General features: G+C 47.1%; 1 long non-coding RNA gene across 1 annotated transcript; it reads left to right on the top strand.

The window, feature by feature from the left end:
- Positions 1 to 23,227: 23,227 nt before the first annotated feature.
- On the top strand, positions 23,228 to 25,196 carry LOC119281265. The gene is made up of 4 exons (XR_005138336.1): positions 23,228 to 23,472; positions 23,561 to 23,891; positions 23,979 to 24,359; positions 25,129 to 25,196. It is a non-coding gene; the product is annotated as an uncharacterized LOC119281265 (long non-coding RNA).
- Positions 25,197 to 25,929: the final 733 nt, after the last annotated feature.

Below are 25,929 nucleotides of genomic sequence, written 5' to 3'. Positions count from 1 at the left end.
GATATTGTCGCCGGTGGGGGATGTAAGAATCACCCCAGCCCCCAGTCTGGCAAGCATCTTGGAGTCGACAAAGTACATCGTCCAATGCGAGTATGTACTGTATTCCCTAGGCAGCTCGGCTTCCCTCCATTCGGCGATAAAATCGGTCAACACTTGCTAGTTTTTACATAATTTTGAAATGCAGGACCTTGATAGTCCATTTGGCTATGCGGCCAGTAGCGTTCCAGTTCTTGATTATGTCGTTCAGCGGTACCTTCAATGCCACAGCGACCGAACACTCTTGGAAGTAGTGTCAGAGTTTTCAGGATGCCATGTAGATAGTGTAGGCGATCTTTTGGTAATACGGATACCTGGATTTGCATGGGTGAGCAACTCTGATACGTAGTAGGCGGACTTATGTGCCCGAAAATTGTGACCCTCTGGTTCTCGTTCGATGACGAGAACTACGTTGACCACCTGATTTGTGGCCGAGATGTATAACAACATTGGTTTACCTATGCCAGGTGCGGCTAATATAGGATTGCCAACCAACAACATTCTACTTTCTTCAAATGCAGTTTTTGCTTTGTCGGTCCACTTGAAGTTTCTCGTTCGTTTGAGCAGCCAGTAGAGTGGTAGTGCCTTTTTACCAAGGCAGGAAATAATTTGTCTCAAGGCCGCCATGGAACCTGCCAGTTTTTGGACGTGCTTCAGCTTTGTAGGGACCGCTAGTTGGGATAGGGCTCAGATTTTAACCTTATTGGCCTCTATTCCTCTATGGGACACAATAAATCCGAGCAACTTGCCCGCGGGGACTCCAACAATGCATTTTCTTGGATTGAGCTATATATCAAAGGTCTGCAGGTTGTCGAAGGTTTGGTAGAGGTCTTCCACCAGCTGGCTAACGTGTTTAGTCTTGCTGACCACGTCATCCACATATGCCTCGACTGTTTTGCCGATTTTCTTTTCCAGACAAGTCTGGATCATGTGCTGGTATGTGGCGCATGCGGTTTTTTAATCCGAAGCGCATTGTGTTGAAGTAGAATGGCCCGTATGGAGTGATGAAGGCAGTTGCGGCTTGGTCGGACTCCTCCATTTTGATTTTATGGTATTCGGAGTAGGGATCGAGGAAGCACAGTGAGTCGTATCCAGCAGTGGCGTCGATGATCTGATCTATGCGGGGTAGAGGGAAGGGAACCTTGGGACATGCCTTGTTTAGGTCCTTAAAATCGATGCACAACCGTCAGGATTTGTCTTTTTTGGGAACCATGACCAGGTTTTCCGACCACTCAGGGTGTTTGATTTCTCGGATGAATCCGGCTTTCAGTAATTTTGCTAGTTCCTCACCCATTGCTTGACGCTTGGGTTCAGAGAATCTGCACAACTCCTGTTTGACTGGCTTAAAGCCTTTAATTGTATTCAGGCTGTGTTCACCTAATCTGCGTGGGATTCCCGGCATATCTGAAGGGTGCCACACAAATATATCCCAGTTTTCGCACAAAAATGTGCATAATGCTTCATCAATCGCAGGGTCCTATTGAGCTCCAATGGATGCTGTCTTGTTGGGGTCTGTTGGATGCACCTGAATTTGACGATTTCATTTGTGATTTTGAAAGATGTAGATTTGGGCCTCTTACTAAGTTTTACATCATCCCTATCCACCATTGAGCAGAGTATGATTAATGCACTACTGCGAGGGCCTCGGACAGTGCTTCGAGGGCGAGCGATGTTGTTTTGTTCTCAGCCCGAAGAGCTCTATCAAGATCACTTATAATTGTGATTACGCCATTGGGCCCTGGCATTTTGAGCTTCATATACCTGTAATGTGGTATAGCCTGAAATCTTGTGAACCCGTCATGCCCCAATAGGGCGTTATAGCCGCTATGAAAGGGCACAATGTGGAAGAGTAGTTCCTCGGACTAGTAGTTCTCGGGAGTGCCTAATACGACATTGAGAGTAACTCGTCCAGTGCAACGCACCTCTTTTCCGGGGATGATCCCTCAAAAGGTGGTGTGAGTTTGTTTGACGTGACACCCATCGAATAGCATTTTGTCAAGAGTGTCCTCATAAATGAGGTTTAGACTGTTGTCGCCATCCATTAACACCTTTTGGAGTCTGAATCCATCCACTATTGGTTCAAGGACCAGAGCAGCAGGAGTTTGGACGGGGCGGGCTCTAGGTGTGACGCCCCTGATTCAATCGTACACTAAAAACGTGTAAGATCAAGATCAGGGACTCACAGGAAGATATCACAACACAACTCTAAAAACATAAATAAGTCATACAAGCATCATATTACAAGCCAGGGGCCTCGAGGGCTCGAATACAAGTGCTCGATCATAGACGAGTCAGCGGAAGCAACAATATCTGAGTACAGACATAAGTAAACAAGTTTTCCTTAAGAAGGCTAGCACAAACTGGGATACAGATCGAAAGAGGCGCAGGCCTGCTGCCTGGGATCCTCCTAAACTACTCTTGGTCGTCGTCAGCGGCCTGCACGTAGTAGTAGGCACCTCCAGTGTAGTAGGAGTCGTCGTCGACGGTGGCGTCTGGATCCTGGGCTCTAGCATCTGGTTGCGACAACCAGGAAGAAAGGAAAGGGGGGAAAAGGGGGAGAAAAGCAACCGTGAGCACTCATCCAAAGTACTCGCAAGCAAGGATCTACACTACATATGCATGGGTATATGTGTAAAGAGGCAATATCGGTGGACTGAACTGCAGAATGCCAGAATAAGAGGGGGATGGCTAGGCCTATCGAAGACTACGCTTCTGGCAGCCTCCGTATTGCAGCATGTAGAAGAGAGTAGACTGAAGTCCTCCAAGTAGCATCGCATAGCATAATCCTACCCAGCGATCCTCCCCTCGTAGCCCTGTGGAAAAGCGATCACCGGGTTGTCTGTGGAACTTGTCTGCATGTGTTTTATTAAGTATCCGGTTCCAGTTGTCATAAGGTCAAGGTACAACTCCGGGTCGTCCTTTTACCGAGGGACACGGCTATTCGAATAGATAAACTTCCCTGCAGGGGTGCACCACATAACGCAACACGCTCAATCCCATTTGGCCAGACACACTTTCCTGGGTCATGCCCGGCCTCGGAAGATCAACACGTCGCAGCCCCACCTATGCCTAACAAAGAGGTCAGCACGCCGGTCTAACTTCTATGGCACAGGGGTCTGGGCCCATCGCCCATTGCACACCTGCATGTTGCGTGGGCGGCCAAAAGCAGAACTAGCCCCCTTAATACAAGAGCAGGCTTACTTTCCAATCCGGCATGCGCCGCTCAGTCGCTGACGTCTAGAAGGCTTCGGCTGATACCACGACGTCGAGTGCCCATATGTTTCCCGGGTAGTTGGTTAGTGCGTATAGGCCAGTGGCCAGACTCAGATCAAATACCAAGATCTCATTAAGCGTGTTATTATGAAGTAACCGCGAACGCCGACTAGGGCCAGGCCCACCTCTCGCCTAGGTGGTCTCAACCTGCCATGTCACTCCGCCACAAAGATCCATACAGAGGGTCGTCGGGACAAAGGTCCTTTCAGCCCCCAATCCGTAAATCACTCGCGGGTACTCAACGAGCCGACCCGACTTTAGTCACCATATGTATAGTATGTATATATGTATAGTATATACCCGTGATCACCTCCCAAGTGATCACGGCCCGATAGTATAGCAAGGCAGACCGACAAGAATGTAGGGCCAATGATGATAAACTAGCATCCTATACTAAGTATTTAGGATTGCAGGTAAGGTATCAACAGATGTAGCAACAATGTCAGGCTATGCATCAAAATAGGATTAACGGAAAGCAGTAACATGCTACACTACTCTAATGCAAGCAGTATAGAGGAGAATAGGCGATATCTGGTGATCAAGGGGGGGGGGCTTGCCTAGTTGCTCTGGCAAGAAGGAGGGGTCATCAACTCCGTAGTCGAACTGGGCAGCATCAGCATCGGTCTCGTAGTCTACCGGAGAGAAGAGGGGGAAGAAACAGTAAATACAATGCAAATATAAGCATGACGATGCATGACATGACAATGAGCGGTGTTAGGTGTGCCCTAACGTGGTAGTAGGTGATACCGGCGAAAAGGGGGAAACATCCGGGAAAGTATCCCCGGTGTTTCGCGTTTTCGGACAGGTGAACCGGAGGGGGAAAGTTGCATGTTTGCTATGCTAGGGATGTGTGGCGGACGAACGGGCTGTGTATCCGGATTCGTCTCGTCGTTCTGAGCAACTTTCATGTAGAAAGTATTTTCATCCGAGTTACGGATTATTTTGTATGATTTTCTAAAGTTTTAATCATTTCCTGATTTTAATTATTTATTTAAATCCAACATTATACAAAACAGTGAACGATGACACAAGCATGACATCAGAGTGATGTCAGCAGGTCAAATGGTCGGTTGACCAGTCAAACTGACAGGTGGGCCCGTCCGTCATTGTCTTAGACTAACTTAGCAGGTTTAATTAGTTTAATTAAGTCATTATGTTAATCTAACAGATTTAATTAAGTTCATTAATTATCTAATTAATTAATTAATATTTTTCTAATTAATTTTTTTAGTTCTTTTTTTAATGGGGGCGTGGGGCCCATATGTCATAGGCTCTGGGGGAGCCTAGCGGGCACTGGGCGAATGGGCGCAATGGGTGCCCAGCACCCGTTCGTTCGGGCGCACACCAGTGCGGGCGGACCCGGCAGGGGGCCGGTGGCCACGACAAGGTGAGCAGCGGCGGCCTTCGGCATCCGCAGCAGGTGCGCAACGGAGCAGGGGGAGCGCGTGGAAAGCCGGCTGAAGGCGGGCGCGACGGTCGCACGCGCGGGCGGCGGCGGCAGGCAAGCACGGCCGTCTGCGCGCGGGCGTGGTGCAGGGCTTGGCCGGGGCTTGGCAGACGTGTGGGTGTGCTGTTGGGAACGCGCACGGGGCGGCCAGGGAGCAAGCAGAACAAGGTAGGAAGCGGGCGGGCACGTGCTCGGGAGCGAATGAGGGCCGCGGTGTCCACAGCGACGGTGACCAGCTTTGTGCGGGGAATGACAAAGAGACGGGGGCGAAACGGGGATCGAGGGCGCCCTCACCGGGCCCTGTAGGTGTGCAACAGCATGCTCGGGGAGGGCTTGATGGCGGCATGCTCCGGCGATGGGGACGGCGTCCTCGGGCGCGAGCAGATCCGACGAGGGAGAGGAAGATGGGAGCGTGAGGTGGCGGGCGACGAAGCCAACGAGGGAGAGTCGAGGACGACTAGTCCAACGGGGAGGTCCGGCGAACGACAGCGAGCACCGGGGTGGCGCGCGGCATCTGACGAGGGAGAGGAAGATGGGAGCGCGAGGTGGCGGGCGACGAAGCCGATGAGGGAGAGTCGAGGACGACTAGTCCAACGGGGAGGTCCGGCGAACGGCAGCGAGCACCGGGGTGGCGCGTGGCATCGGCGCCAGCGAGGTCAAGGGTGCGGTTGCCTCGGGCGAGGGCCGATGGGGATCGATCCCAATCTAGAACTGGATCAGGCAGAACGGGGGTAGTGGGGACGTGGGGGGAGTGGGAGCGAGTGGGGAAAGGGGTTAGGGTTTCGGGGGTTAAGGTGGGACGGGGTGGGCCTCCTGGTGGCCTAGATGGCCAGATGGGCCATTTGGCCCAGGTAGAGGGGGTGGCTTTGCCCCATTTCTTTATATTTTTTATTTTTATTTTTGTTTGTCTCATTCTCTGTTTTTGTTCTTTTACTATTTTATTTTATTTAGTTTTATAAATAACAACAGTTGTGCCTAAATTTGTATCACTAATTATACCTCTACTACAAAAAGTTTAAACCTCCAACTAAAAATAGTTAAACATTTTATTAATTAGAAAAGGTGTTCAACTAATTCTTTTGCTACTGTTTTGTTTATTTTAAGACACTCAAACACTTTTAAGGATGTTGGTTTCTCCACCATTATTACTTATGCATTATTTGTCCCAACGAGAACAATTTGGTTTTAATATTTGAAAACTTCTATTGTTTGCCTTTGTTTTAATTTTAATTTGAATTGTTTTGAACTAACGCGAGTTTATCAACAGTAACAGAGGTGATGTGGCATCATTAGCCGAGGTTTACTGTAGCTTAATTATCTGGGCGTCACACTAGGTTGGTCGTCCTCGCCGAAGGTGATGGGTTTGTGTGTCCATGAATTCATCGCTGCCAGCTGGTGGATTTGGTCGAGTTCTCGAAGGGCTCTCTTCCACTGATTTTTTGAGGGGAACGTCTTGTAGATTGTTAGGGTCTCGGGGTTATAATTCGGTGGCATTGCTGATCGTCTTCTTGAGGGTGACACTCCGAGATGGTCTCTCTGCTCTTTGCGACTTGCCTAACCACCCAACAAGCTTGAAGGCTATGAGTCGGGTTTGTATTCAGAAGGATGGAATGTATGGGACACATCTTATCCAATAGTTTGTCAAGGACAGTTCTGGATCCTGCAAGGGGTTTGATCCTTTTCTCGACTGGCTCATATTCGGCTAGTAGTCTTGGTGGTACGCGCTTCGCCCGAGCTCGTCTGGGTTTATCGGCATGGATTGACTCCATTTGCTCTTGTTGGGCCTGCTAGGCATTTCCCATGCCACAATATTTGTGTACCGGATTCGACAGTTCAGTGAAGCTTCGAACGTGGCGGTGCGCGAGGGCGTTTAGGATTCCTTCATCGTAGCAGTTATGCCGGAAGGTCACTATAATTTCATCGCAGTTGCAGTCTGCTATCTTATTTTTGACAAGGAGGAATCTAGCCCAGAAGTGCTAGACCATTTCTCTGAAGGAAATATGCCCTAGAGGCAATAATAAAGTTATTATTTATTTACTTATATCATGATAAATGTTTATTATTCATGCTAGAATTGTATTAACCGGAAACATAATACATGTGTGAATACATAGACAAAACAGAGTGTCACTAGTATGCCTCTACTTGACTAGCTCGTTGATCAAAGATGGTTATGTTTCCTAGCCATTGACATGAGTTGTCATTTGATTAACGGGATCACATCATTAGGAGAATGATGTGATTGACATGACCCATTCCGTTAGCTTAGCACACGATCATTTAGTATGTTGCTATTGCTTTCTTAATGACTTATACATGTTCCTATGACTATGAGATTATGCAACTCCCGTTTACCGGAGGAACACTTTGTGTGTTACCAAACGTCACAACGTAACTGGGTGATTATAAAGGTGCTCTATAGGTGTCTCCAAAGGTACATGTTGGGTTGGCGTATTTCGAGATTAGGATTTGTCACTCCGATTGTCGGAGAGGTATCTCTGGGCCCTCTCGATGCACATCACTTAAGCCTTGCAAGCATTGCAACTAATGAGTTAGTTGCGAAATGATGTATTACGGAACGAGTAAAGAGACTTACCGGTAACGAGATTGAACTAGGTATTGAGATACCGACGATCGAATCTCGGGCAAGTAACATACCAAAAGGGAACAACGTATGTTGTTATGCGGTCTGACCGATAAAGATCTTCGTAGAATATGTGGGAGCCAAGATGAGCATCCAGGTTCCGCTATTCGTTATTGACCGGAGACATGTCTCAGTCATGTCTACACAGTTCTCGAACCCATAGGGTCCGCACGCTTAACGTTACGATGACAGTTAAATTATGAGTTTATATGTTTTGATGTACCGAAGGTTGTTCGGAGTCCCGGATGTGATCACGGACATGACGAGGAGTCTCAAAATGGTCGAGCCATGAAGATTGATATATTGGACGACTATATTCGGACACCGGAAGTGTTCCGGAGAAGTTTCGGATAAAACCGGAGTGCCGGAGGGTTATCGGAACCCCCGGGGGAACTAATGGATCTCGATGGCCTTAGTGGAGAGAGACAGGGGCGGCCTAGGGTAGGCCGCGCGCCCCTCCCCCTCTGGTCCGAATTGGACTAGGAGAGGGGGGGCGGCGCCCCCCTTTCCTTCTCCATCTCCCTCTCCTTCCTTCCCCCTCTCTCCCTTTAGGTGGAAACCTACTAGGACTTGGAGTCCTAGTAGGATTCCCCTCTTGGGGGCGCGCCGTAGAGGGTCGGCCGGCCTCCCCCTTGCTCCTTTATATACGGGGGCAAGGGGGCACCCCAAGGACACAACAATTGATCTGTTTGATCTTTTAGCCGTGTGCGGTGCCCCCCTCAACCATAGTCCACCTCGATAATATTGTAGCGGTGCTTAGGCAAAGCCCTGCGTCGGTAGAACATCAACATCGTCACCACACCGTCGTGCTGACGAAACTCTCCCTCAACACTCAGCTGGATCGGAGTTCGAGGGACGTCATCGGGCTGAACGTGTGCTGAACTCGGAGGTGTCGTACGTTCGGTACTTGATCAGTCGGATCATGAAGACGTACGACTACATCAACCGTGTTGTGCTAACGCTTCCGCTTTCGGTCTACGAGGGTACGTGGACAACACTTTCCCCTCTCGTTGCTATGCATCACCATGATCTTGCGTGTGTGTAGGAATTTTTTTAAAATTACTACGTTTCCCAGTAGTGGCATCCGAGCCAGGTTTTATGCGTAGATGTCATATGCAAAAGTAGAACACAAGTTAGTTGTGGGCGATATAAGTCATACTGCTTACCAGCATGTCATATTTTGGTTCGGCGGTATTGTTTGATGAAGCGGCCCGGACCAACATTACGCGTACGCTTACGCGAGACTGGTTCTATCAACGTGCTTTGCACACAGGTGGCTGGCGGGTGTCAGTTTCTCCAACTTTAGTTGAACCGAGTGTGGCTACGACCGGTCCTGGCGAAGGTTAAAACAACACCAACTTGACAAACTATCGTTGTGGTTTTGATGCGTAGGTAAGAACAGTTCTTGCTAAGCCCGTAGCAGCCACGTAAAATTTGCAAGAACAAAGTAGAGGATGTCTAACTTGTTTTTGCAGGGCATGTTGTGATGTGATATGGTCAAGACGTGATGCTATATTTTATTGTATGAGATGATCATGTTTTGTAACCGAGTTATCGGCAACTGGCAGGAGCCATATGGTTGTCGCTTTATTGTATGCAATGCAATCGCCATGTAATGCTTTACTTTATAACTAAGCGGCAACGATAGTCGTAGAAGCATAAGATAGGCGAAACGACAATGATGCTACGATGGAGATCAAGGTGTCGCGTCAGTGACGATGGTGATCATGGAGGTGCTTCGGAGATGGAGATCACAAGCACAAGATGATGATGGCCATATCATATCACTTATATTGATTGCATGTGATGTTTATCTTTTATGCATCTTATCTTGCTTTGATTGACGGTAGCATTATAAGATGATCTCTCACTAAATTTCAAGGTAAAAAGTGTTCTCCCTGAGTATGCACCGTTGCCAAAGTTCATCGTGCCCAGACACCACGTGATGATCGGGTGTGATAAGCTCTACGTCCATCTACAACGGGTGCAAACCAGTTTTGCTCACGCGGAATACTCAGGTTAAACTTGACGAGCCCAGCATATGCAGATATGGCCTCGGAACACTGAGACCGAAAGGTCGAGCGTGAATCATATAGTAGATATGATCAACATAGTGATGTTCACCATTGAAAGGTACTCCATTTCACGTGATGATCGGTTATGGTTTAGTTGATTTGGATCACGTGGTCACTTAGAGGATTAGAGGGATGTCTTTCTAAGTGGGAGTTCTTAAGTAATATGATTAATTGAACTTAAATTTATCATGAACTTAGTACCTGATAGTATCTTGCTTGTCTATGTTTGATTGTAGATAGATGGCCTGTGTTGTTGTTCTGTTGAATTTTAATGCGTTCCTTGAGAAAGCAAAGTTGAAAGATGATGGTAGCAGTTACACGGACTGGGTCCGTAACTTTAGGATTATCCTCATTGCTGCACAGAAGAATTACGTCCTGGAAGCACCGCTGGGTGCCAGGCCTGCTGCAGGAGCAACACCAGATGTTATGAATGTCTGGCGGAGCAAAGCTGATGACTGCTCAATAATTCAGTGTGCCATGCTTTACGGCTTAGAACTGGGACTTCAACGATGTTTTGAACGTCATGGAGCATATGAGATGTTCCAGTAGTTGAAGTTAATATTTTAAGCAAATGCCCGGATTGAGAGATATGAAGTCTCCAATAAGTTCTATAGCTGCAATATGGAGGAGAATAGTTCTGTCAGTGAGCATATACTCAAGATGTCTGGGTATAATAATCACTTGATTCAACTGGGAGTTAATCTTCCGGATGATAGCATCATTGACAGAATTCTCCAATCACTGCCACCAAGCTACAAGAGCTTCGTGATGAACTATAACATGCAAGGGAAGGATAAAATGATTCCCGAGCTCTTCGGAATGCTGAAAGCTGCGGAGGTAGAAATCAAGAAGGAGCATCAAGTGTTGATGGTCAACAAGATCACTAGTTTCAAGAAAAAGGGCAAAGAGAAGAAGAAGGGGAACTTCAAGAAGAACATCAAGCAAGTTGCTGCTCAGGAGAAGAAACCAAAATCTGGACCTAAGCCTGAAACTGTGTGCTTCTACTGCAAGCAGACTAGTCACTAGAAGTGGAACTGCCCCAAGTATTTGGTGGATAAGAAGGATGGCAAGGTTAACAAAGGTATATGTGATATACATGTTATTGATGTGTACCATACTAGAGCTCGCAGTAGCACCTGGGTATTTGATACTGATTCTATTTCTAATATTTGCAACTCGAAACAGGGACTACGGATTAAGAGAACACTAGCCAAGGACGAGGTGATGATGCGCGTGGGAAATGGTTCCAAAGTCGATGTGATCGCGGTCGGCACGCTACCTCTACATCTACCTTCGGGATTAATTTTAGACCTAAATAATTGTTATTTGGTGCCAGCGTTTAGCATGAACATTATATCTGGATCTTGTTTGATGCGAGACGGTTATTCATTTAAATCAAAGAATAATGGTTGTTCTATTTATATGAGTAATATCTTTTATGGTCATGCACCCTTGAAGAGTTGTCTATTTTTGATGAATCTCGATAGTAGTGATACACATATTCATAATGTTGAAGCTAAAAGATGCAGAGTTGATAATGATAGTGCAACTTATTTGTGGCACTGCCGTTTAGGTCATATCGGTGTAAAGCGCATGAAGAAACTCCATACTGATGGACTTTTGGAGCCACTTGATTATGAATCACTTGGTACTTGCGAACCATGCCTCATGGGCAAGATGACTAAAACATCGTTCTCCGGTACTATGGAGAGAGCAACAGATTTGTTGGAAATCATACATACAGATGTATGTGGTCCGATGAATGTTGAGGCTCATGGCGGATATCGATATTTTCTCACCTTCACAGATGATTTAAGCAGATATGGGTATATCTACTTGATGAAGCATAAGTATGAAACATTTGAAAAGTTCAAAGAATTTTAGAGTGAAGTTGAAAATCATCGTAACAAGAAAATAAAGTTTCTACGATCTGATTGTGGAGGAGAATATTTGAGTTACGAGTTTGGTCTACATTTGAAACAATGCGGAATAGTTTCGCAACTCACGCCACCCGGAACACCACAGTGTAATGGTGTGTCCGAACGTTGTAATCGTACTTTACTAGATATGGTACGATCTATGATGTCTCTTACTGATTTACCGCTATCGTTTTGGGGTTATGCTTTAGAGATGGCTGCATTCACGTTAAATAGGGCACCATCAAAATCCGTTGAGACGACGCCTTATGAATTGTGGTTTGGCAAGAAACCAAAGTTGTCGTTTCTGAAAGTTTGGGGCTGCGATGCTTATGTGAAAAAGCTTCAACCTGATAAGCTCGAACCCAAATCGGAGAAATGTGTCTTCATAGGATACCCAAAGGAGACTGTTGGGTACACCTTCTATCACAGATCCGAAGGCAAGACATTTGTTGCTAAAAATGGATCCTTTCTAGAGAAGGAGTTTCTCTCGAAAGAAGTGAGTGGGAGGAAAGTAGAACTTGATGAGGTAACTGTACCTGCTCCCTTATTGGAAAGTAGTTCATCACAGAAACTGGTATCTGTGACACCTACACCAAATAGTGAGGAAGTTAATGATGATGATCATGAAATTTCAGATCAAGTTGTTACTGAACCTCATAGATCAACCAGAGTAAGATCCAGACCAGAGTGGTACGGTAATCCTGTTCTGGAAGTCATGCTACTAGATCATGATGAACCTACAAACTATGAAGAAGCGATGGTGATCCCAGATTCCGCAAAATGGCTTGAAGCCATGAAATCTGAGATGGGATCCATGTATGAAAACAAAGTGTGAACTTTGGTTGACTTGCCCGATGATCGGCAAGCAATTGAGAATAAATGGATCTTCAAGAAGAAGACTGACGCTGACGGTAATGTTACTGTCTACAAAGCTCGACTTGTCGCGAAAGGGTTTCGACAAGTTCAAGGGATTGACTACGATGAGACCTTCTCACCCATAGCGATGCTTAAGTCTGTCTGGATCATGTTAGGAATTGCCGCATTTTATGATTATGAAATTTGGCAAATGGATGTCAAAACTGCATTCCTGAATGGATTTCTGGAAGAAGAGTTGTATATGATGCAACCGGAAGGTTTTGTCGATCCAAAGGGAGCTAACAAAGTGTGCAAGCTCCAGCGATCCATTTATGGACTGGTGCAAGCCTCTTGGAGTTGGAATAAATGCTTTGATAGTGTGATCAAAGCATTTGGTTTTGTACAGACTTTTGGAGAAGCCTGTATTTACAAGAAAGTGAGTGGGAGCTCTGTAGCATTTCTGATATTATATGTGGATGACATATTACTGATTGGAAATGATATAGAATTTCTGGATAGCATAAAGGGATACTTGAATAAGAGTTTTTCGATGAAAGACCTCGGTGAAGCTGCTTACATATTGGGCATTAAGATTTATAGAGATAGATCAAGACACTTAATTGGACTTTCACAAAGCACATACCTTGACAAAGTTTTGAAGAAGTTCAAAATGGATCAAGCAAAGAAAGGGTTCTTGCATGTGTTACAAGGTGTGAAGTTGAGTAAGACTCAGTGCCCGACCACTGCAGAAGATAGAGAGAAAATGAAAGATGTTCCCTATGCTTCAGCCATAGGCTCTATCATGTATGCAATGCTGTGTACCAGACCTAATGTGTGCCTTGCTATAAGTCTGGCAGGGAGGTACCAAAGTAATCCAGGAGTGGATCACTGGACATCGGTCAAGAACATCCTGAAATACCTGAAAAGGACTAAGGATATGTTTCTCATTTATGGAGGTGACAAAGAGCTCATCGTAAATGGTTATGTTGATGCAAGCTTTGCGACTCACCTGGACGATTCTAAATTGCAAACCGGATACGTGTTTACATTGAACGGTGGAGCTGTCAGTTGGTGCAGTTCTAAACAAAGCGTCGAGGCGGGATCTATGTGTGAAGTGGAGTACATAGCTGCTTCGGAAGTAGAAAATGAAGGAGTCTGGATGAAGGAGTTCATATCCGATCTAGGTGTCATACCTAGTGCATCGGGTCCAATGAAAATCTTTTGTGACAATACTGGTGCAATTGCCTTGGCGAAGGAATCCAGATTTCACAAGAGAACCAAGCACATCAAGAGACGCTTCAATTCCATCCAGGATCTAGTCCAAGTGGGAGACATAGACATTTGGAAGATACATACGGATCTGAATGTTGCAGACCCATTGACTAAGTCTCTTCCACGAGCAAAACATGATCAGCACCAAGGCTCCATGGGTGTTAGAATCATTACTGTGTAATCTAGATTATTGACTCTAGTGCAAGTGGGAGACTGAAGCAAATATGCCCTAGAGGCAATAATAAAGTTATTATTTATTTCCTTATATCATGATAAATGTTTATTATTCATGCTAGAATTGTATTAACCGGAAACATAATACATGTGTGAATACATAGACAAAACAGAGTGTCACTAGTACGCCTCTACTTGACTACCTCGTTGATCAAAGATGGTTATGTTTCCTAGCCATTGACATGGGTTGTCATTTGATTAACGAGATCACATCATTAGGAGAATGATGTGATTGACATGACCCATTCCGTTAGCTTAGCACACGATCATTTAGTATGTTGCTATTGCTTTCTTCATGACTTATACATGTTCCTATGACTATGAGATTATGCAACTCCCGTTTATCGGAGGAACACTTTGTGTGTTCCCAAACGTCACAACATAACTGGGTGATTATAAAGGTGATCTACAGGTGTCTCCGAAGGTACATGTTGGGTTGGTGTATTTCGAGATTAGGATTTGTCACTCCGATTGTCGGAGAGGTATCTCTGGGCCCTCTCGTAAGGCACATCACTTAAGCCTTGCAAGCATTGCAACTAATGAGTTAGTTGCGGAATGATGTATTACGGAACGAGTAAAGAGACTTGCCGGTAACGAGATTTAACTAGGTATTGAGATACCGATGATCGAATCTCGGGCAAGTAACATACCGATGACAAAGGGAACAATGTATGTTATTATGCGGTTTGACCAATAAAGATCTGCGTAGAATATGTGGGAGCCAATATGAGCATCCAGGTTCCGCTATTGGTTATTGACCGGAGACATGTCTCGGTCATGTCTACATAGTTCTCGAACCCGTAGGGTCCGCACGCTTAAGGTTACGATGACAATTATATTATGAGTTTATATGTTTTGATGTACCGAAGGTTGTTCGGAGTCCCGGATGTGATCACGGACATGACGAGGAGTCTTGAAATGCTCGAGACATGAAGATTGATATATTGGACGACTATATTCGGACACCGGAAGTGTTCCGGAGAAGTTTCGGATAAAACTGGAGTGCCGGAGGGTTATCGGAACCCTCGGGGGAACTAATGGGCCTCGATGGGCCTTAGTGGAGAGAGAGAGGGGCGGCCTAGGGCAGGCCGCGTGCCCCTCCCCCTCTGGTCTGAATTGGGCTAGGAGACGTGGGCGGCGCCCCCCTTTCCTTCTCCCTCTCCCTCTCCTTCCTTCCCCCTCTCTCCCTTTAGGTGGAAACCTACTAGGACTTGGAGTCCTAGTAGGATTCCCCTCTTGGGGGCGCTCCATAGAGGGCCGACCGGCCTCCCCCTTGCTCCTTTATATACGGGGGCAAGGGGTTACCCCAAGGACACAACAATTGATCTGTTTGATCTTTTAGCCGTGTGCGGTGCCCCCCTCCACCATAGTCCACCTCGATAATACTGTAGCGGCTTAGGCGAAGCCCTGCGTCGGTAGAACATCAACATCGTCAGCACACTCGGATGGATCGGAGTTTGAGGGACGTCATCGGGTTGAACGTGTGCTGAACTCGGAGGTGTCGTACGTTCGGTACTTGATCGGTCGGATCGTGAAGACGTACGACTACATCAACCGCGTTGTGCTAACGCTTCCGCTTTCGGTCTACGAGGGTACGTGGACAACACTCTCCCCTCTCATTGCTATGCATCACCATGGTCTTGCGTGTGCGTAGGAAATTTTTTGAAATTACTACGCTTCCCAACATTCTCCGGGCTGTTGTTTTATGTACATTAGACCCCATATGTCGAGCTTCCCCGAGTGACTTGGAGAGTATTCGATGTGAGGGCGGGTGGGAAAAAACTTTATATGCCAGTGGATTGCGAGTTCGGAGTTTTGGCGGCGGCATCTTGTGCCATCATGGAACCCGGCGTGCGGGGGTCAGGATCTGGATTGTCAACAGGGCGCAGTTGAATAGACTCAAGGTCTTGCATTGAATCAGAGTTCGATCCAAACTCCCTCCAGGACAGTGGTCGGATTCCGAGCTAGAAGACATGACCTGGTGATTGGAAACCCGCACATAATCCGTTCTTAGCTCCGCTGGTTGTAAGGATAAGCCTTCGGCCAACTCTTCAATGGTGGTGACCAGGTGTGTGATAGGCAGGACGTAGATTTCCCTGTCATCGGGTTTAAGCCCGATCTGATCATAGACTGAGGATTGGCCATTGGAAATCCCCATGGCTTGGATCCGATCTAGTAACTCATTCAGCAACGAGAGATCTATCGGGTCCATGCACCTGGAGTACACAGGATTGATCAGCACTATAGACGCTCCGGGAGCGTTTGAAATCGCTTTGGGGTAGTTTTCAGCCGAAGCTGGTCCGGGGGTATTGACTATATCTGGGCTCAATGTTGGATCCCAAGAGGAAGCAAACCCAGTGGCGGGGTACCCCATGCCCGAAGTCAAAGCCTTAGGTTTTGCAGGCTCTTCGGGCGAAGCTGAGAACCTTGTCAAAATAAGATCTCCTCGGGAGTCTGCGATGAACTCTTGGTTCCCAAATCTGATCTCCTGACCGGGGATGAAATTTCCAACCTGGCCGAGGTGGCCGGTCGGATCAGAGCGCAACACGACGCTGCCAAACGTCAAGAGTTGTCCAGGGACAAAGACGTCCCTATTGAAGATGTCCTCGCCGATGACTAGGCGAGCCATCAATCCTTTAGCGATCCCACATCGCAACTCTCAATGAAAGCACAGATAAGTCTCCAACATATCTATAATTTATAAAGTATTCATGCCATGCTTGCAACAATTTCATATGGTTTTGGTATGATTCAATTAGAACTAACCCCGACTAACGCTATTTTCAGCAGAACTACCATGCTGACATTTTTTGTGCAGAAATAAAAGATCTCGGAATGGGCTAAATATTGACGGTGATTTTTTGTGGGCCAAAAGAGACCCTCGAAGCTTCGAGGAAGAACCAGAAGCCTCGTGAGGAAGCCACAAGCTCGCTAGGCGCGCCCTACCCCCAGGGCACTTGGGGTGAGCTTGTCGCTCCCTCGTGGCCCCCCCTCGACGTGAAACCTGTGCCAAATAATCCTATAAATACCAAAACCCCCCAAAAGAACCGTAGATGAGAAGTTCTACTGCCACAAGACAATGTATCCACGAAAACTCAATCGGGACCTCGTTCCGTCACCCTACTGGAGGGGGAAATCATCACTAGAGGCCATCTTCATCATCTCGGCGGCCACCATGATGAGGAGGGAGTAGTTCACCCTCGAGGCTGAGGGTATGTACCAGTAGCTATGTATTTGTTCTCTCTCTCTCTCTCGTGTTCTTGATTTGGCACAATCTTGATGTACTGCGAGCTTTGTTAATATATTTGGATCTTATGGTGTTCTTCCATCTCTACCTTCTTGTGATGAATTGAATCTTTTCCTCTGAGGTTTGGTTATGTCAAACTTTTGGATGTGAGAGCACTTGATGTATGTCTTGCGATGGGATATCAGTGGTCACAATGGGATGTTCCATTGATTCACTCGATTTACGTTTCGGTTATCAACTTGCGGATTCCCGTGGTGACATTGGGGTAATCTATGCATAGGCGTTGATACGTGTTTTCATATTTCTTTCTCTGATAAGAAATCTTGGGGTACTCTTTGAAGTTTTTTGTGTTGGACTGAATTGTATGAATCCAAAATTGTGTGATGCACATCGTATAATTAACCCACGGATACTTGTGGTGATATTGGAGTATCTAGGTGACATTAGGGTTGATTCATGCGTGCCATTGGTGTTATTTTAGTATGAACTCTAGGGATGTTTGTGACCAATATTGTAATAGCTCAAAATATTGATCAGAAAAAATAACTTTGAGGTGGTTTCGTACCCTACAAAAAATTTCATCTTATGTTCACAGCAATAGGAACTTTGGAGTGATTCTTTGTTACACATTGAGGGATTGTTATATGATCCAATTATGTTATCATTGTTGAGAGATCTTGCACTAGTGAAAGTATGAACCCTAGGCCTTGCTTTCAAGCATTGCAATACCATTTTTGCTCACTTTTGTTACTTTCTACCTTGCTGTTTTTATATTTTCAGATTACAAAACCTGTATCTACTATCCATACTACACTTGTATCACCATCTCTTCGCCGAACTAGTGCGCCTATAAAATTTGCCATTGTATTGCGTGTGTTGGGGACACAAGTGTCACATCCCTAGCTTCTGGTAATGCTCTAGGCTAGCTCCATGTGCGCATCATGTTTATATTCTGAAAGTTGAAATGAGCAAAGTGAAAGCCTCATAAATCATTTTAACAAAGGGGCAAGAACCCTAAAAAAATGCATTCAGTGGACCCAAAATGCTCCACATTGGTGTCTGATATTTTTGGAAATGGTTTTGATCCATACCAAAAATAATGAACATTTTTGTGGATTATTTTGGGCACTGAATTTAAATCACTATTCTATTTGAATTTGGAAATATACTCAAATATATATGGGATATAATTCCAAATACTTCTGATATATTTTGTGTGCTTTGGAGAAGTCCATGAGGCAACATAAAAATGGTCAGAGAATATTTTGCATTTTTTTGAATTCATTTGAATTTGCAAAACGGTGGCAAAGTAATAAACAAAAAAATAAAAACAGAAAAACAGAAAAGGAGAGAGAAGGAGTTACCTGGGCCTCTTACCTGTACCAGCAGCCCAGCAGACAGGCCTAGCCCACCAGCGCCTCGTCTGTTGTCTTCCTCCCTCGTCCCAAAGTAGTTGCGTGCCAGCAGCAGCGCACGACCACGGCCACCTCCTCCTCCAGCGCAACGCCCCGCCCCTTCCAGCCGTGCCAGCGAGATGGCAGACCCCCTAGCCCTCTCTCACTCTCCCCCTCTGTCCCTCTCTCTCCCTGGCTCCCTTGCTCGCATCCGAGCATGCCTGTTGCCGTCGCACGCTGCCAACGCGGCCACCGAGCTTGCCTGACCTCCCCACCGCATCCCTAGGCTTTGTCGCGGCTCTGCACGTCGACCAGAAGAACAAAACAAGCCCGGGAGCCCCTCAGCCTCGCCATCACCGTCGTCCTCATCCTCGGAAGCCGACCACCGCCGTCGTTGATTCGCAGCAACCCGCTCGTCCCCCACCTCGCCCTTGCGCTCGTTGGACTCGCCGTGAGCTCCTCTTACTCCTCCCCCTAACCTCGTTGCTCTGCTCGTCCTCTAGCTAGCGATGTCGCCATGGCCGAAGCTTCACCACCGCCGGCCATGTCATCGTCGTGGCTGCAGATACCGTAGCTTGTGCCTGGGCGCGTCATGGTGCTCGGTTTGCTCCTAGGAGACGACCCCGACCACTAGTTCATCATGTCATGCACCAGAAGACCGAACTCGCGCGTGTCCGAACTCTGGCCGCCGCCTCCGTCGTTGTTGCCGTTGCTGCGGGCCTCCCCTCGCCTGACCACCTACCCTGTTGGATGCAGCGCACTCCCAACGTTCCAATGAGCCAAACCCTGCCTCAAACCATGGGCTATAGCAAAATCTTGATGACCTCCGCCGCGTTTTTGGTCATTGTCGGCCAAACTCTAGCGAGGTCGACGTGGCACATTTAATTAGCGGCTAATCACCCCGCTAACGAACCCCCTAAACCACTGACACATGGACCCCACTCCCTAATTAACTCCAGCTTTATGCCTGCTTAGATTAGTTATAACCCAATGGGACCCACACGTTAGAGTTGACCGTGCTGACGTGGCCATTGACCGGACCCACCTGTCTATGACACTAACCATCCCTGAGTCACTGACCAGTGGGCCCCACTGGTCAAGTTTGACCTAGTCAGCCGCAGTCGACCTGCTGATGTCACAGTGACGTAATGCTGATGCAGTAAGCATTTTCTAGGATTTTAAATAAATTAGAAATGATTTATTATTTCAGAAAATACTCAAAATTTCTAAAAATCATAGAAAATTAACCGTAACTCCAAATGAAATAATTTATATATGAAAAATGATCAAAAAAATCCAACCTATCCATCTGTACCATTTTCATGCATGTTAGAACAACCTATGGCTGTTGTTTACAACAAATCATATAAAGGGCATTTAAACCATCACATATGAAGTTTGGATTTGAATCTTTGGTTCAAACCAACTTCATTTAATTTGGTTTTTGTTGCATTAGCTCAAATCACAGCATGTTGCCATGTCATGATCATGCATCATAGTGTTGCATTGTATTGATTGTGTTTCCTCTTTGTTGCTGGTATTTGTTACCCTCAGTAGACGTGGTCCCGACGATGAGTTTGATGACACCGATGAAGAGCTATATCATGTTCAGAAGTGCCAGGCAAGCAAAACCCCCTTGCTCATTCTGATACAATCCCACCCTCTCTCTCCTGCTCTCTTTTACTACATTAGGACAACAACGAATCAACTGTTACATGTTGTGGTAGTTGAACCCCTTTCCTCTGCATGACCTGTCATTTCCACAGTAAATAGATGAAACCCACTAACATGAGGAGTTGTTTGAGCCCTGATGTGCCTACTCATTCATGCTTGTTTGTCATGCCTGCTACTGCTTAGAGTTGAGTCAGGTCTGATTCGTTGGGAATGAATTGGAATGGTGATGAACATGTCCTACTGTGTGTGAGCTAAGCGTGTGAACACGATTTGGTAAAGGTAGCGGTGACAGGCCATGTAGGAGTACATGGTGGGTTGTCTCATTGAAACCGTCGTCAGGAACTGAGTTCTGTGTTTGTGATCCATGAACAGTTACTACCACACATTGGGTTCCGGTAACTCAACCCCTCTCGACTTATTAATCAGCCTGATCTCTGTCCAGGAGTTGCAACTAGCTTCTGGTGTTTGTAGGTAGTGCTAGTAGTCTACCAAGTGGCACCCGGTACAGGTGGGCTTTGGACAAACTAGGTGTAGTGGCACGGTGTACCAAGTGGCACCCGGATGGTGGGCTTGGGAACCCTTCTCACATCGTTTGGGGATGTGAGCGACACCCCGGACGGTATCTCCTTGTGGATGGAACCCGAATAGGCGATAAACCTGGACTAGAGACTTGCGTGGTTAGTCAGGTCATGGCCGACACCCTCGCCAGGCTTCCGCTTGAAGGTTGCCGAGATACAAGACGTGTACATGGCGGTAAGTGGCGAGAGCGTGCGTGAAGAAGTACACCCCTGCAGGGTTAATATGATCTATTCGAATAGCCGCATCCGCGGTAAAGGACCTCTGGGTTGCCTATATAGTTCATAGACAAGTGAAAGTGGATACTCTAAAATGCGCAAGATAAGTGTGAGTGCTATGGATGGCGTTCTCGTAGGGAGACGGGGGCGGATCCATAGTGGTGTATTGACATGGTGAATATGTGGACTCATATGCGCCACCTCAAAACAGTTACTTTCAGTCGTAGTTCAGGATATCCACCGAGTCAAAGCTGGCTTGCTGCAGTTAAACCCCACCATCCCTTTGTTGATAATGATGCATATGTAGCTAGTTCTGATGTAAGTCTTGCTGGGTACATTTGTACTCAAGTTTGCTTAGTTTCTGTTTTTGCAGAGAGATATCAGTCTCGCTAGTAGTTCCGCGTGGACTTCGACGTTTAGCTTGTTACCTCAGCTACGATCTTGTGCCCTCGGCAGGATCTTGTAGATAGTCAGGCTTCTCAGCCCTTTTCCATTTGTAGGTGTCTGTACTCAGACATGTTAAGCTTCCACATGTGCTTTGACTTGTATGCTCTGAATGTTGGGTCATGAGACCTATGTTTGTAATATCTCGCTCCTCGGAGCCTAATGAATAAATACTCCGAGTCATAGAGTTTCGTTGTGATGACATGTTGTATATGCACATATCGAGTATATTGTGTGTATGTTATTGAAATGATTGGTATGTGTGGGATCCGACAACCTAGTTGTGTATTCTTGGTAGCCTCTATTGCCGGGAAATGTCTCCTAGTGCTTCCACTAAGCCATGGCAGCTTGCTACTGCTTCGAAACACTTAGGCTGGACGGCATGTGTCCTTCTTCGTTCTTGTGGCTGTCCCTTCGGGGAAATGTCATGCGTTGTTACTTTAAGTCCTTGTAGCTTGCTATGACTTGGGTTCATACGTTGTTGATCGACACGTTCGTTGCTGGGTCATGTATGCCTGTCCCTGTAGGTTAGCGCCACCTTGGGTTTACGACTAGTCATGTCGGCCCGGGTTCTTTGTCATATTGATGCTAGCGACACTATCATATACGTGAGCCAAAAGGCGCAAACGGTCCCGGGCCAGGTAAGGTGGCACCCGTGGGAATACCGTGCATGAGGCCGCAAAGTGATATGATGTGTTACATGCTAGATCAGTGTGACTTAGGATTGTGGTCTTGACAACAAGAGACTCTTTGTTATTTGGTTGCAGGGTTGTTTGAGAGATACCATCTTCATCCTACGCCTCCTATAGATTGATAACCTTAGGTCATCCACTTGAGGGAAAATTGCTACTATCCTACAAAACTCTGTGCTTGGAGGCCCAACATGAGTCTACAAGAATAAGTTGTGTGGTAGACATCAAGCACCAATGTCAGTGTCAAAACCGGCGGATCTCGGGTAGGGGGTCCCGAGCTGTTGATCTTGGATCGATGGGGAACAATAAATGCAGGGACAATATTTACCCATGTTCAGGCCCTCTCGAAGAGGTAAAACCCTACATCCTTCTTTATTATATTGATGTGTGTATATGATGGTTACAGAGTCGATCTACCTCGAGATCGAGTGAACTAAACCCTGGATGAGTAGGATGATGGTTCTTCTAGCCTCTACAGACTAAATCCTCTGGTTTATATAGACACCAGAGGTACCTAGGGTTACATATGATCAAGCGCCCTCAAGGGATAAACTTTCTATCTTCATCATCTAGACTTGGTGTGAGAACCCGAGACAAACGCTCCAGAAGCCTTCTATGTTTTTCGTTGTTGCCTTATGTTTTATTTGTTTGTTGTTTCATCATGGCATCATGGCCTTATGTTTTATTTGTTTGTTGTTTCGTTGTTGCCTTATATTTTTCGTCTGCTATTTCATCATGGCATCATGCATTGCATCCGCATGTTTTCATAAAACTCGTAGCCATTTGTCATTGTTGCTTCCCTTCTTATCTCCGTGGCATGTTGTGAGACCGCTTGTCTTTGTTGACCTTCTCTCAGACCAACCAGACCGCTCTCTTCTCTCTTTCTCCGAGACCAACAAAACCCCTCTTGTCCCCGTGGCCTTTTGTCAGACCCCCATTGTCTTTGAGGTCCCGTCTTGTCTAGATGTCCCCTCTCTGCACAGTGCGCAGAGCCCCTCGCACGCGTCCGAAAACTTACCCGAACCCGAACCCGGCTGTCATGACTGATGGATTCGGATCATCCCCAAACATCCCTAAAACATCTTCTGTTTCTCATCGGACCCACCTAGCCTATATTTCTCGAATGTCCGTTTGCGATCGGAGGGTTCGGATAACCCAACTCGGATTCCTCCACTATATATATTAGACCAATCCCTAATTCTTAGGAATCCTCCTGGCCGCCGCCACCCACCTCGGGATCCCCTCCTGATCCATTCCAACCAACCAGATCGCACCGACCGCCCCCTCGTTTTCAGCTTCGAACCAACCCGAGCCCCCTCGATCCACTCCTCGCCCGAGCCTCGAGCTCCTCCTCATCCCCGTGTTCGCCCTGACGCCCGAGCGAGGAGTTCCCCTCGGCCCCGTTGCCTGCAGCTCCTCCAGGCCTCCCGTTCGCTGTCACCCGTGCTCCCGCGACCGGAGCCCATGACCAGGTCGGCCCCATCGCGCCACCTCTCCCTTTCCTTCCTCTGGTTCCTTCCTTCCGCTTACATCTCGCCCCTCTCTGTGTTTTCCTCGCAGCAGCGCCGCCATGGGGACCTCGCAGGAGCTTTGCGCGGGATGCCTCCTCGCCCTCCCTCTTCCCCTTCCTCCCGCGACCGGATCCGGTCACCCCAACGCCCTACACCCTCGTGCCCCCGTCGGACCTCCTTCCTCCATGCCAAGTCCCACCGGCGCCATGTCCCACCTTCGCCTCCGACCTCGTATCCTCCCGCTCGCCTGCAAATGACGCGAGGCGTCTCTACCTCCTTGCGTTGGCCATCGCTAGGCCTCAACGCCCTGAAGCCGTACATCACCACTAGGGAGGCGTCCCTCGTCCCGCCTCTGCTTGCCGGCTTCGCCAGCCCCTCGGGTGAGCCGCGCCTCGTCGCTCCGTTGCCCTGCCTCCTCGTCTGCTGTTTCCCCCTCTCTGAACCTCCTCCTTTTCTCATTCGTACAGGAAGCAACCGGTGGAGCAGCTCGCTGTCGGGAGACCCCTCCTCGACCTCCATCGTGCCCAGTTTCTCGCCCTTCGTCCTTCGCCGCCGCGCAGGAGATCCCCGACGCCGCTGCTCTGCTTCTGCACCCTGTCGAGCATAGGACCGCGCCCGCAACCCCTGTCTCGCTCGCTCATCCCGAGCGTTGACCACGACCGCACGCGCCTAGGCCAGCCTCGCCTCGGCCCAGCTGGCTCTGCCTGGCCCAAGCCTCTCCACTGACTAGGCCTTGGCCCATGGTGAGCAGCCCAGTCCAGCGCCAGCCTGGACGAGTGCCACTCGCCGCGTGAGGCCTCCTCTACTTCGCTCGCAGCCCAGCTACCCAGCGCCTCCTGAGGCCCAATGTGAGCAGCCAAGCAGCCCAGTTCAATTCATTTTCGACCCGATGTGTTTTTTTCCCCTGCTGTGATTTTAGACATTATCCAGAGAACGCCGGTTTTACAGAAAGCCCCCTCCATGTTCATGCATTAATACCTCATTGACCATGCATCATATGTAAATACTCTATACATGAAAAATGCATAGAATTTCATCTAGTTTAATAACATGCAACTTTCATCCATGTTTAAAGTTTTTAAACTTGCTGTTTGATTAAGTTTGCATAAATAACATGTTAAAATGATTTATTTCATAACTAAATAACCATAGCTCCGAATTAAATAAACTTTATATGTAATTGGGGTGGAAAATGCATAGATTAATATGGTGGCTTTATTTTGCATGTTTAAGAACTATAAAATTGTGTATAGGACAGAATGGTAGCAAATTCAAAATATGCACATGGGGATTTTCCGGAATTATTGTTTGTTGTTTCGGCCTCATTTAAACTTGCCTAAATAGTTAGTTTACTTCTGCTTCACCTCTTGCCATGTTAACCAATATTTAATATTGTCTTGTACATGAACGAGAGCGAACTAAATAATTGAATGTGATGTTTTGTCAATATGCAACTCGTTGCATATTGAGCTCCACATAATTTATAGTATTGTTTGTCGCACTTTGCCATGCCATGCACATTTAAACCAGACATGCATCATACTTGTTTGTGCATCATGCCATGTTTATGCTTGTGTGTTCACCATGTTGTTTGCTTTTTTTGGTGTTGCTTCTTAGGTCTGGTAATGTTGCGGATTGTGAGGATTCATTCGACTATGCCCGTTCGTCTACTTCATGGACTCGGTCTTCTTCATAGCGGGATTTCAGGCAAGATGGCCGTCACCTTGGATCTCACTATTATATTTGCTATGCTAGTTGTCTCGATGCTATCTCCATATCGCGCTACCCACCACTTGTTTATCAAGCCTCCCAATATGCCATGAAACAGCCTCTAACCTTTCCATCATCCCAGCAAACCGTTGTTTGGCTATGTTACCGCTTTGCTCAGCCCCTCTTATAGCATTGCTAGTTGCAGGTGCAGTTGCAGGTTGTTCCATGTTGAGACATAGATATCATGAGATATCACAATATCTCTTATTTAATTAATGCATCTATATACTTGGTAAGGGTGGAAGGCTCGGCCTTTTGCCTGGTGTTTTGTTCCACTTTTGTCGCCCTAGTTTCTGTCATACTGGTGTTATGTTCCTTGATTTTGCGGTCCTAACATGGTCCAGGTTTATGCCCCCCCTTGACAATTCGCTTTGAATACAACTCCTCCAGCAAGGCCCAACATTGGTTTTACCATTTGCCTAATAACAACTAAAACTTGCATAGGGACTTTCCGAACCCCGAGGACTTAATTAACAACCCCGGGCTAGTGCTCCTCCTGAGTGTTGGTCCAACCAAGAGCCCCTTGCAGCCCCACCCTGAGGTAACTCGAGGGCTAGTGTTTAGTTGTACAGACTGCTCATCCGGTTGTGGCCTAAGACGAGATACGTGCGGCTACTATTAGGGTGTCGGCACGTTGGGAGGTCTTGC

The sequence above is a fragment of the Triticum dicoccoides genome, chromosome 3B (genome assembly GCF_002162155.2).
Source record: "Triticum dicoccoides isolate Atlit2015 ecotype Zavitan chromosome 3B, WEW_v2.0, whole genome shotgun sequence".
Taxonomy (NCBI): Eukaryota; Viridiplantae; Streptophyta; class Magnoliopsida; order Poales; family Poaceae; genus Triticum; species Triticum dicoccoides.
The sequence above is the reverse complement of the archived record's forward strand: the minus strand, read 5'-3'. Positions and strand labels throughout refer to the sequence as shown.